Source organism: Pinus tabuliformis, chromosome 3_2 (genome assembly GCF_031772625.1).
Source record: "Pinus tabuliformis cultivar Carrire ecotype Pingquan chromosome 3_2, CPIR1, whole genome shotgun sequence".
Taxonomy (NCBI): Eukaryota; Viridiplantae; Streptophyta; class Pinopsida; order Pinales; family Pinaceae; genus Pinus; species Pinus tabuliformis.
The window spans coordinates 836,260,962-836,272,626 of record NC_142302.1 but is presented as its reverse complement, the minus strand read 5'-3'; the positions used below and the strand labels follow the sequence as shown (position 1 = coordinate 836,272,626).

General features: G+C 36.4%; 2 pseudogenes; both read left to right on the top strand.

The window, feature by feature from the left end:
• Positions 1–336: 336 nt before the first annotated feature.
• On the top strand, positions 337–756 carry LOC149183262 (adenosylhomocysteinase pseudogene; annotated as a pseudogene).
• Positions 757–2,134: 1,378 nt separating this feature from the next.
• LOC149183261 (adenosylhomocysteinase pseudogene) lies at positions 2,135–2,545 on the top strand (annotated as a pseudogene).
• The last annotated feature ends 9,120 nt before the right edge of the window (positions 2,546–11,665 follow it).

The following is an 11,665-nucleotide window of genomic DNA, read 5'->3' as shown; positions in this document are numbered from 1 at the left end:
TCGCCCTAGCTCATTTTTTTCCGTTTCCGTTTGTAAGCATATTTCAGTATTTTACAATAATGAAATGAAGTATTATTTTTGCTACATCTCTATATGTATGGTTATATCTGTAATTTATTGTGTTCCTGTCTAAATCTGAATCATTTTGAAAGCTAATTGGACTTGTATTGAAGTTTTGAATTATTGTGAATCATAGATCCATGGGTAGATTTCTCAGATGTTCTTTTCTTCAAAAATTTTCTATTTGAGATGCATTTTGTTTTGATTCTGATTCTCTTTCTTCTTTTGTAGTTTGACAACTGGTATGGATATAGGCACTCTCTCCTAGATGGTCTTATGATAGAAACAAATTTCACGATTGGTGGTAATGTTGATGTTGTTTATGGGTTTGGAGATGTTGCCACGGGTTGTGCTGTAACCTTAAAAGTCGTTGGAGCTAGGGTCATTGTTGTAGAGATTGATCCTATCTGTGCCCTACAAGTGCTTATGGAAGGCCTTCCTGTTCTCACCCTTGAGGATGTAGTTAGCATTGTTGATATCTTTGTTACAACCACTGGCAACAAGGACATCATCATGGTAGCTCACATGATGAAAATGAAGAAAAATGTCATTGTTTGTAACATCGATCACTTTGACAATGAGATTTATATGCAAGGCCTTGAAACATTCCCTAGTGTTAAGAAAATTACCATCAAGCCTCATACTGATAGGTGGGTGTTCCTTGACACCACTAGTGGCATCATTGTTAATGCATAGGGACATCTGATGAACTTGGGTTGTGCAACTAGCCACCCAAGTTTTGTCACATCTTGCTCCTTTAAAAACTAGGTAAATATTTCTAATGCCCTGAAACCATTTCTTGTACATATTAGATTTCTCATGAATACCAATCCTTTGATTATATTGTTGTGTATGATCCATTGTTATTTGCCAAAAATCCCCATTCCTTGTACCTATCCCCATTACATTAAAACTCATGCAACATATGGCGGAGTGGGTCATGCATGTCAAAGGAGTGTCTAATTTCCCCAATTAATGTTATAGCCATGCTCTCTATGCTTTTTCATAAACATTGTTTTTTTTAATAGATTTTTTCAAGTGGGCATGGTGGGGATGTTGAGATCACGTCTAGAGCTTTTCAAATGGGATCTTTCTTATATGTTGTGATTTGGATTTGGGTTCTTGTGTCGTTTCTTTGTCGTTTGCTATTTTTTAATAGATGTTTTCAGGTAGATGCGTGATTTTTGAGATCTGGTGAGGGTGCTTTGAAGTAGGATCTTGTCTTGGTGTTGCGGTTTGGATTTCAAAAAATTTTCTTTTTTTTTTGAACTCACACTTTTCTAGTGGTTTTGTTGTTGTTTAGATCTTGTGAGGGTGTTTGAGATGTGGAATCTTGATTAGCTGTTGTGTTTTTGGTTCTAGCAATAAGTTTTGTGGTTGTTTTAAAGCAGTTAGGATCTCATCATCAAACTGTTATACATACTTATAGTATAATATGGTAAATTTCATACTGATATTTATAAGTTTCAACAGTATTATCTCATATATGTTTAGAGCATTAGGATGTATCTCCATCTAAATTCTAATCTTAATCGTGTGATACCAGCTTTTGATGTTGGAACTGATATGGACTTGGGGAAATTTTGGTCGCATTCATGATGTTATGAGTTGCATTGCTCTTGTCAATTGCCTTGATTCTTTGGTGTCATTGAGATCACATCATGATGCTTTTGTTATAGTTAGCTTGCATTGCATTACATTTTAGGATTTGCTAGCTTCCACTACATTAAAAAAAAAAAATCAATTTTCAAGGTGTTGAATCAATGTGAGTTCAAGGTGGGTGTAGAAGCATCTTCATATTTAAAATCAAGGACCTTTACATATATTCAGTTATTTGGTTATGATGGGTTAATATTAGCAAAGTTTTTGAAAGCTGATTGGACTTGTATCAAAGTTTTGAATTATTGTGAATTATAGATCCAGGGCCGGATTTCTATGATCTTTTTTCTTCAAATTTTTTCTATTTGACATGCAGTTTGTATTGATTCTGATTCTCTTTCTTCTTTTGCATTTTCACAACTTGTATGGAAGTAGACACTCTCTCCTAGATAGTCTTATGAGAGTCACATATGTCATGATTACTAGTAAGGTTGTTTTTGCTTGTGGGTTTGGAGATGTTGGCAAGGGTTGTGTTGCAGCCTTCATAATTGTTGGAGCTAGGGTCACTGTTACAGAGATTGATCCTATATGTGCCCTACAAGCACTTATGGAAGGCATTCCTATTCTCACCCTTGAGGATGTAGTTAGAATTGTTGATTTATTTGTGACAACCACTGGAAACAAGGACATCATCATGGTAGATCACTTGAGGAAAAAGAAGAAAAATGCCATTGTTTGTATAATCAGTCACTTTTACAACGAGATTGATATGCAAGGGCTTGAAAATTTACCTCATGTTAAGAAGATTAACATCAACCCTCAGACTAATTGGTGGGTGTTCCCTGACACCAGCAGTGACATCATTGTTCTTACAAAGTACGTATGATGAACTTGGGTTGTGCAACTGGCCACCCAAGTTTTGTCATGTCTTGCTCCTTTACAAAGAAAGTAAATATTTCTAATGCCCTGCATCCATTGCTTGTACATATTAGATTGCTCACGCATACCAATGCCTTGATTATATTGTTGGGTATGATCCATTGCTATTTTCCAGAAATCCCCATTCCTAGTACCTAGCCTCGTTACATTAAAACTCATGCAACATATGGTGGAGTGGGTCATGCATGTCATACCAATGTCCAATTTCAACAATTAATGTCATAACCATGCTCTTTCTGTTTTTTCATAAACATTCTTTTTTTTTAATAGATTTTTTCAGGTGGGCATGGTGGGGATGTTGAGATCTCAACTAGAGTTTTTGAAATGGGATGTTTCTTATATGTTGTGATTTGGATTTGGATTGTTCCCTCATTTCTTTGTCGTTTGTTGTTTTCTAATAGATGTTTTCAGGTAGATGCGTGAATTTTGAGATCTGGTGAGGGTGCTTTGAAGTAGGATCTTGTCTAGGTGTTGTGGTTTAGATTTAAAATTTGTTCTCATTTCTTTTGAACTCAAACTTTTCAGGTGTGTTTGTTGTTTTTTAGATCTTTTCAAGGTGTTTAAGATGTGGAATATTTATTAGCTATTGTGTTTTTGGTTCTAGCAATGAGTTTTGTGGTTGTTTTAAAGTAGCTAGGATCTCATCACCAAACTGTTATACATATTTATAGCATAATATGGAAAATTTCAGACCTCTATTTATCAATTTTGACAGTATTGTCCTATATCTATTTAGAGCATTAGGAAGTATCTTAATCTTAATTATAATCTTAATCATGCGATACCAACTTCCTGATGTTGGATCTGATATGCCCTTGAGGGAATTTTGGTATCTTTCAATCCCACTTCTTCACCCCTGTGAGCATCACCCGATGCAATGAGTGCTAAGTGAACTATTCAAAAATCATGAGAAATTAGTCAGTTACGACTACCTCTCATGGAAATGGTCATACGTTTGAATGACTTACTTAACGTAGTTGAATCCCAAAAATGATATCTAATCATTCTTGATGTTATGAGTTGCACTGCTCCTGGTATTTGCCTTGATTCTTCGATGGCATTGAGATCACATCATTATGCTTTTGGTATACTTAGCTTTCATTACATTACATTTTAGGATTCACTAGTTTCCACTACATTAAAAAAAATCCATTTCCAGGGTGTTGAATCAATGTGAGTTCATGGTGGGTGTAGAAGCATATTCATATTTAAAATCAAGGACCTTTACATATATTCAATTATCTGGTTATGATGGGTTAATATTAGCTAAGGTTTTGAAAGCTAATTGTACTTGTATCGAAGTTTTGAATTATTGTGAATTATAGATCCAGTGCCAGATTTCTAAGATCTTTTTTTCTTCAAAATGTTTCTATTTGAGATGTAGTTTGTGTTGATTCTAATTCTAATTCTCTTTATTCTTTTGCAGTTTGACAACTTGTATGGATGTAGGCACTATCTCCCAGATGGTCTTATGAGAGCCACATATGTCATGATTACTAGTAAGGTTGTTGTTGTTTGTGGGTTAGGAGATGTTGGCAAGGGTTGTGATGTAGCCTTCAAGTCATTGGAGCTAGGGTCGATGTTACAAAGATTGATCATATATGTGCCCTGCAAGCACTTATGGAAGGCCTTCCTGTTCTCACCCTTGAGGATGTAGTTATCACTTCTGATATCTTTTTGACGACCACTGGCAACGAGGACATCATCATGGTACATCACATGAAGAAAATGAAGAACAATGCCATTGTTTGTAACTTCAGTCACTTTCACAACGAGATTGATATGCAAGGCCTTGAAACTTTCCCTAATGTTAAGAATATTACCATCAAACCTCAGATTGATAGGTGGATCTTCCCTGACACCAATAGTGGCATCATTGTTCTTGCATAGGGCTGTCTAATGAACTTGGGTTATGCAACTGGCCACCCAAGTTTTGCCATGTCTTGCTCCTTTGCAAACCAGGTAAATATTTCTAATTCCCTGCAACCATTGATTGTACATACTAGATTTCTTAGGCATACCAATCCCTTGATTATATTGTTGCATATAATATGTTGGTACATAAGTGGATGTTCCATAGGTGGTGCATAATCTCTACCTTTTGTTGCATGTCATTACTTAGTTAGAGCCCTAGAACGAGAAGAAATCATGGAAGTATGATAAGAAGCTATACGTATTGCCTGAGCATATAGATGAGAAGGTGGTTGCTTTGCCCTTGCCCAAGCTGGGTGCCAAGTTAACAAAGCTTTCTCCTCATCAGGCAGAGTATATGAATGTGCTTGTTGAGGGACCTTACAAGCCTGTTCACTACCGGTACTAAAAACATTTGAAACTTGGGATGGTTTGTTGGATGAGTAGCAAATGTCCTTGTTGTTTCCAAATAAAAGCAATTGTAGCATTTATTTTTGGTAGCTCCATTGTTTTAAGGGAATTTACAAGCCTCCTGAATACATACTGAAGATATGACATTTTGGGAGAGACCTGCTCGGTGAGTATCAAGTATCAATGTTCCTCGACACACAAATATCTAGCCTCTATTTGTCGGCATCTCCATTGTTTGGGTAGAATTACAATAAAATTTTACCATAACTCTTCACGTAATTCTTTAAAGTGTGCTAGCTCAATGGAAGAGTGTCTGCCTTACAAGTAGGAGGTAGTTTTTTTGATTCCATTGTGCGCTAACATGAATTAATCAATGATTTTGTACTTTATATTTAATTAAATTTTTTTAATATCGATTTATTTCAATGGTGAGATATTTTTGTATTTGTTGTTTTATATTTTCTCTAGAGAGACAAAAGTGATCTTCAAATAAAAATTATATTGTCTCTAAAGAGAAAATAACTAGTATTAAATACATATTGTCTCTAATCTATGTTGTGTCTCTAGAGAGACAAAAATGAAATTGTCTCCTAAGAGAAAATAATGCTTGTGTTATATATTGTCTTTATACTGATAATTTTTTAAGACAATATTCTTTAATACAATATTTTTTAAGACAATAATCTTTAAGAGAATAATTTTTAAGACAATAATAGTTAAGACAATAATTTATGAGACACCACAATATTGAAGACAATACACAAGTTTTGTTTCTTCTCAGGTTAATACATTTTGCCCAAAAATTGTCTCAAATATTGTCTTAAAATCCCCCTATATGTAGTAGTGTTTAGATCAACATTGATGGTTTAGTCGCTCATGATTTTTCCATTAGAAATGTTGTATATGGGGGTAGATCTCACATAAAAATGTCTACATGTAAATGTAAATTTAAACATTAATGTAAACGTAAATGTAAATGTAAACAACCTAGTATGGGTGTAGATTTCACATAAAAACCTAAACATGTAAACATAACGCTCAAAATATTTCTTATAACTTTGCAGCTGTACCAGACATCAGTCATACTCATAACATTTATAGAAAATTACATGCGTCAGTATGCAGCTCTAGAATAAGCATAATCAACCATATAAAGATAGGTCATTTCAAACCATTTGATCCCGATCTCTCCTTAGATCTTGTTCTCCATTAACTGGTGAGATCCCTCCTTAGCTCAGATCAAGCAATTCATCATCAACCCATAACCTGCATACTGGATCTCATACTTCCTCAGATCTTCAAAACTTTTCAGATCAACTTGCCTAATGATCTTCTTCTCCTTTTATAGTCTTAGGCCTTGCTAAATACCATGGTCCAAAACAATAATAAATCAATACCATGGGCCCAATACTTGGGATCAACACTTCTGACGAGACACCATGGTCCAAAACCATATGTTCAAATACCGAGGACTAACTACCACGGACCAAAAGTAAGTTCTCCAACATATACGCGCTTTTCCTTGCATGAAAGTGTGTGTATATGCATACGGACATTTGTAACGTATAACCCACGTGTATACGCGTCTTGGTCACAATGAACCTACGCATATGTATTTTCTCTTCATACTTGTAGTTTGATCATCAATTCCTTGCTGCTAACCTTCTGCTCATCAATTCCTTGCTGCTGACCTTCTGCACTATGATTTGTCATCTGTGTGATTTGTCGTCAAGGAAAACACTTGTCTCATAATGCCAACAATCTCCCCCTTTGGACTTGATGGCAAAGCTAACTTGTCACACTTAGAACTTGATCTTCTTATTCCTTTGAGCTGTCCTGCATCCCATGCATTTAGTCACATCTGTAGATTGATCTAGTTATATGTTAGTGAGATGTTCTTCTATGAGAGGGTTGCCATCAAGTACAACACATGCATCGTAATGCCAACAATCTCCCCCTTTGGACTTAGTGGCAACAACACCAAATCACTCTCCCCCTTTGAAATCAAGGGTAAAGGGTGGACCAAAATATTCTCTTACTTTGCTGAACATTCTGCTATCCATACTCCCCCTGAGTATCTGTTGAAATCTATGAATGAGCTCCCCCTTTGTATATGACAAGGTGTACTAATTTGTCTACGCTCCCCCTGAGTACATGCCGAGTCTTTGTACTGCTGAGATGTGATGTTCATGCTCTTCCTGACTGTAGGCAAGATATGCAAAAATATGTTCTTCAGGAAGAACCATGACTTATACATCCTAAAAGACCTTCCTATCACCAAAAGACTCAATACATACATCCATTTCCCAACCAAGTGGGGATATACTAGAACTGACTCATCCACCCAACCAAGTAGGGATACATCAAAAGTTTACACATGATAAAAAAAGAACATTACATCTTCATCCCAGCCATAGTGGGGAAACCAATATAGGCCGTTACATGACCTTGACACCATGAAAGAGATACCACAAAAGAGATATATGACATGGAGACGAAATATCTAGAGCAAGACTTATGAAAGTCACCAATAACTGATATCAATCGCATCTGTCAATCACCATTCAGATCATCAACCTTCTGTTCTCCTTTTGCCTTTGTTCCACCTCAAACCAACAACAACTGTGAACTAGAACCAAAAGCTTCGAAGATAATGCAAACAATGCATCATTGGAAGTTTATCTGCTCCCCCTGAACCTATGCCAAATGGTCTCTGTTAGACCCATATCAGAATCTTCTCATTCTAAGTTTGACCCACTGTTTTCCTTCAAATTATCATATACGCGACTGTATCCACATAAACAAGCATATATACGCGGATAGTCCTTATGAAACTCACGTACAACCATTTCCATATCAACAACCTGTAAATGTCCTGTAACAAGGTATGTCTGAACATAGATGTGAACTCCTCCTTTTAAACATCATCATGAAATCATTCACATTATATGTGAAACCACCATAGCCATTACATCAACATCAAGATCTACATGATCCAAGTATCATTACTTGGGAACATCTGTATCAATCAACATATGTAAGTATCAACCTATCATCATATAGATAAGAACTCATCATCATGTCTCCAACAAAGTAACTTTGATTAGTCATCCATCTATCAACACTATGTATCTTGAGCTCAAGCTCATTTGACAAAACTTCTCGATATCATCAACAGCAACAATCCTTATCCACAAGAGTGCCCGCATCATAACTGTATGATCTTTATGCATATGACGACAGCAACATATGAGTGACTCATCATCAAGTGAGGAAGATGTGTATTCAAGCTTTGTACTTCTCCTTGTCCTTATGAAGATCACCATGTAAGCACCATATATGCATCATCAAAGAATCAACCATAAATATGATCTGAACATCAACTATGTAACCCCAAGAATCATATGAGATTTTATCATGGACAACTCATAACCAAATCATAGCAAGATATATGATTTAGCCATATAAGCATCATCACCAAGGACTACTAACCATAATGCCAACAATGAATTATTAAAGGCATATGCTCCCCCTCAACCTGTGCCATCTGTTAGATATGATCATGCATATATCAGCAATAAGAATCAAGACATCATCATCATCAAGTTAGGATCAAAACACTTCTAGACATCTTACAAGTATCAAAACATGTCCACACATCCTCAGCAGACTGTAACTATTAACCAATAGAGAAAATAATGGACTGAATCATATCAGATCCTTTTTCTGAGCCTGTCCCCACTACTTTTCCTTAGACTAACATATACGCGACTTTGTAGTGTCTAACTCGCATATATACGCAACTTCCCTTTAAGAAACTTGCATATGAGATTCAGGAAACTGAAGTTTTACACTTTCAGCTCCCCCTGAGTATGATATGTCTGTGTTGTGTTGTGTCTCAGTACATTGTGCTGTGCCACATCTTTCTGACTGTACTTCCTTCTTCTTCCATATCTTCAAGTGTGATGATGTTTTCTCCTTTTGGTGTGATGTCCATCCTTTGTTCCTGCATTCCTTTGCTATATGTCCAAGCTTGTTACATGCATAACATATTACATGTTTCATATTCCTCCTGTAGTAATCAGCAGCTTTGTGACCAAACATATTGCAAGAAAAACAATATCGATTAAAGTACCTTGAATGTGATGATCTTTCTGCATGATGGTCTTGAACCCTTCTTCTTCCACATCTAGTTGCAACATGTCCAAGATTATGACATTCATAACATTCACTATTATTCATCTGAGTAAATGGCCGACTATTACTTCCATAGATAGGAGTAAAAGACTTTCTTTGAAGAATATCTTTCCTTGACTGTTGACCTCTCATCTCTCTTATCTCCTTGTTGATCATTTTAGATTTCTCTTTAGAGTTCCTTGCCTTACCTTGTGAACTAGATTCACCTCCAACAGATTCATGAAAACCAAGACCAGTCTTGATAGCAGGAGACCTTTGACTACTAAGAATATCATCCAAGGCTTTAGTACTATCTTGAAATCGTAATAGTTTATCCTTTTCTTCTGATTTACCTCTCAAGATATTTACCTCAACTTGAAGTTGTTCTTCCTTTTCCAGACATTGTTTCTTCATGTTTTCTTCAAAATTTCTTTCCCCTTCCATTTGTTGCCTTAGTTTGAGAATCTCCTTTTCTTGTTCTTCATTCACATCACGCTACATTTGACGAATTCTGAAGGCACATTCCAGCTGATATTTTAAGTTGATAACTTTGTTTTCCTGTTTTTCAATAGTTTGGAGTAGACCTTTATTCTGCTTCTTTGTTTCTTCAAGTTCTTCCTTTAGCGAGAGGGTCGTAGCTTCAAGACTTTCATAATAATGGGATCGATCTCTGATCTCCTTGATTGTTGTGTTCATTTCAATGACTTCATTTCTTAGAGATGTTACTTCATCCTGCAACTTTTGATATTTGTCCTTGAATAACTCTAGTTGAGTCTTTAGTCTAGTAGCATCTTCTTTGAAGGCACCATCCTTTATGTTCAAAAGTTCTTCTGGAGTTCTAATTTTGTTTGTCAGACTTTTAACTTATGCCTCTATTTGGTATCTTTCTTGTTCACCCATAAGAGCAAATTCAGTTGTTTCGCTATCACTTTCATCTATTCTAAATGGATAGATAGCTGGAACATCAGAGGACAGCAAATCCATACCTGATAGTTCATCTTCATTCTGAAATGATTTTGAATCTGAAGATCTTCTTATGCCTAATCCCCAATCGATTCTCCCACTGTCATAGTTCTTCTGAGATATATTCTTCCGCTTATGTGCTTTCTTCTTAAGCTTCTTTCCCATTGTTTCATGGATCTCCTTTAAGCGATCAAGCCTCTACCAAAGGACCTGCTCTGATACCAATTGTTGGAAATAATACTGAGAGGGGGGGTGAATCAGTATTATCTAATCAATTGAACTTTTTCAATTTCATACTCAGATTCATATATGCTACTTTAGTTAAGTATACACGCGTATATACGCGACTGTGTCTATTGCAACTAGTGTATACACATTAAACTCATGATTCAATTATGTGATCTTCAATGGATGCATCAGAACATTATTAGCCATATTAACAGTCAACAGAAGCAGTAAAACAGATAGATCAACACACATAAGCAACACACATGAACACCAGGATATAAGGTGGAAACCCAATGTGGGTGAAAACCACCTGCTGTAATTGGTTTCTATCTTCCTTTATTAAGAAACTTATTTTACAATGTATTGGTGCAGTCCTTTACCAGCACGCAGGCTACAACCTGCAGAAGGCTACAACCTTCTCTAGTTCTCCAGACTCTCCTGGAAGGGAGCTCCAACACCCTTTGCTCTTGTACTAGCTAAGATACTAGTACGTAGGTACCAGCCTACAATCTTCTCTCTTCCGGGTACCACGTTTCATACATTTTCAGACTGGATACTCCTGAAGCACAACACATAATCTGAAAGGCCACGTTTCATCCAATTTTCATACTGGACCCATAACTATCATTGAAGCTCAAAACAATCACTACTAGCATCATCAATTTCTGAATCACTGAAACACTGAAACCCTGTCAACAACACAGTCACCAGAACACAGAGCAGACACAGAACTCTGCAAAATCAATCAGACCCAACTGCAACTTCAAACATCAAACTTCAAAATGTATACGCTACTACGATGAATCAAACTCGCGTACATACGCACCTTTTCCAAGGCCAACGCATATACAGATCTAAAAATATTTCTTATAACTTTGCAGCTGTACCAGACATCAGTCATACTCATAACATTTAAAGAAAATTACATGCGTCAGTATGCAGATCTAGAATAAGCATAACCAACCATATAAAGATAGTTCATTTCAAACCATTTGATCCTGATCTCTCCTTAGATCTTGTTCTCCATCAACCGGTGAGATCCCTCCTTAGCTCAGATCAAGCAATGCATCATCCACCCATAACCTGCATACTGGATCTCATACTTCCTCAGATCTTCAAGACTTTTCAAATCAACTTGCCTAATGATCTTCTTCTCCTTTTATATTCTTAGGCCTTGCTCAATACCACGGTCCAAAACCATAATAAATCAATACCATGGGCCCAATACTTGGGATCAACACTTCTGATGAGACACCATGGTCCAAAACCATAGGTTCAAATACCGAGGACTAACTACCATAGACCGAAAGTAAGTTCTCCAACATATAGTGCTTTTCCGTGCATGAAAGTGCGTGTATACGCATACGCGCATTTGTAA